The 1,971-nt window shown below is 52.0% G+C and overlaps 1 long non-coding RNA gene across 1 annotated transcript; it reads left to right on the top strand.

The window, feature by feature from the left end:
• The first annotated feature begins 584 nt into the window (after nt 1-584).
• LOC115096264 lies at nt 585-1,714 on the top strand. The gene is made up of 2 exons (XR_003858006.1): nt 585-638; nt 1,349-1,714. It is a non-coding gene; the product is annotated as an uncharacterized LOC115096264 (long non-coding RNA).
• The last annotated feature ends 257 nt before the right edge of the window (nt 1,715-1,971 follow it).

Genomic DNA, 1,971 nt, shown 5'->3' with positions numbered 1-1,971 from the left:
TTCCCCTCCGATACTGTAACGCGCGCCCCGACTATCGCTGCCATTTTGCCCCGCGTTTAACCTGCTAACTTACCGCCTACCCCTACCCCTGCGTTAGAGGCAGGGGTAAGGGTAGGCGGCAAGCTTTCCCCCAGCCCCCTCTCACCTGCCCTGGCCGCGTCCATGGATGCTGGCCTCCGGGGCAGCCCCAGTCCTCCCCCTCCTCCCGAAGAAAAAAAAAAGCGAAAAAAAAAGTTGCGAGAGAGAGAGAGGGGAGAGGACGGCAATCCTACACTCGGCGACTTACTTTTGCAGCCCCCCTCCTCCGGACATCGTGGCTTCCCCCGTGCCAGTTCCCCCTCCCCTCCTCTCGAAGCAGGGCGCGAAAAGCAGCCTTGCTCCGGGAGGAGGGAAGAAGGGACTGGCAGTGTAAAGCGGCGAAGCGACTTACTTTTTGCAGCCCCCTCCGGACATCAGACGACCTCTCCTGCCTCCAGCTGCTCGCGAAGATGGACGCCTGCACGGCCGCTGAAGACGTGACGTCACGACGTTTGGCGTCAGGCATGTGACGTCACATCTTCAGCGGCCGTGCAGGCGTCCTTCTTCGCGAGCAGCTGGAGGCAGGAGAGGTCGTCCGATGTCCGGAGGGAGCTGCAAAAGTAAGTCGCTTCGCGCTTTTCGCGCCCTGCTTCGGGAGGAGGAGAAGGGGAACTGGCACGGGGGAAGCCACGATGTCCGGAGGGGGGCTGCAAAAGTAAGTCGCCGAGCGTAGGATTGCCGTCCTCTCCCCTCTCTCTCTCGCAACTTTTTTTTTCACTTTTTTTTTGCTTCGGGAGGAGGGGAGAGGGGACGGCAATCCCGACTTCCTGGTATCTGTCATTTCAAATGACATTTGAAATGACAGATACCAGCGCGGCCGTGAAGCCTTAGGCCCGAGCACCCAGGTTACTGTATAGGCGCTCTATACCGTAAAATGGGTTGCGCGGGCCTAACGCTTGCCTAAGGCTTCGCAGCCGCGGCATGCATTTGCATGCAATTAGAAGAGAGTATCGAGCGCTAGGTGAAGAGAACTGTGCGTGCGGGGAACGAGGGTGCGCCAGGCACTGCCGCACTCTATCTACCGCGGCCTTAGAGTATTCTACTGACTTTCTGTCACCTTCTTATCACCCTGCAAACAAAGCAGTACCCCTCCCCCCTCTTCACCACTAATCTAATGGGATGCACTTGTATGTTTAGAGAAAGTCCTGCTTTGCTCTGACCTGCAGGTTTCGGTTTAGATCCTGATGAAGGGAGCGTCAAGAACTGTATTAAGTTGGTCAGTTAGAAAGACAGCACCACATTCTGTTTGTTGTCCCTTATTTCTCTGCAGTGATATTTCAGAGGCAATGCCCACGAAACCAAAGAGTCTCGATCAACCTACACAGCAGCCTCAGATACTTTGCCTCAGTTTCATGCAGATGGAAACCACGAGGAACAGAAATGTGCTGAAAGTCGAGGGGGGAGGAGGGGAACGGGAGAAGAAGAGTTGGCATTACTGATGTCCCACGCTGTGACCATATCCTGCTGACATGATGTACTTGTGGTTATTTATGAGCAGTTCCATTGACTACATAGAACATTTTGAGTTTTCTCTTTTTTTTTTGAGAAGGGGTTGACATTTTCCTCAATATTAGCAATGGTTTGTAGTAAAAGCAGTACGTAGATGAAATAAAATGTTTATTTTATTTAATTTGAAGCATGCTGCAGGTCTCATTTAACCATGGAGTGATCTTATGTCATCAAGAAGGCAGGCCCCCCTTCTTAACTGGGTGTAAGAAGCAGCTGAAACCAGGTAGAATGTAAATTGTGCAGTGCAGAAACCCAACAAACCACACACAGAAGAGACCAGGAAATGCTCTTCAGCACGCAGGCCCTTTTCTGGGTTATAAATAAGGTGTCTAGTTTTAGGATTTAAAAAATAAGCACCTATAAAATTACCCCTGGGAGAATTCT

The sequence above is a fragment of the Rhinatrema bivittatum genome, chromosome 7 (assembly GCF_901001135.1).
Source record: "Rhinatrema bivittatum chromosome 7, aRhiBiv1.1, whole genome shotgun sequence".
Classification (NCBI taxonomy): domain Eukaryota; kingdom Metazoa; phylum Chordata; class Amphibia; order Gymnophiona; family Rhinatrematidae; genus Rhinatrema; species Rhinatrema bivittatum.
This window is presented reverse-complemented; position numbering and strand designations above follow the sequence as displayed.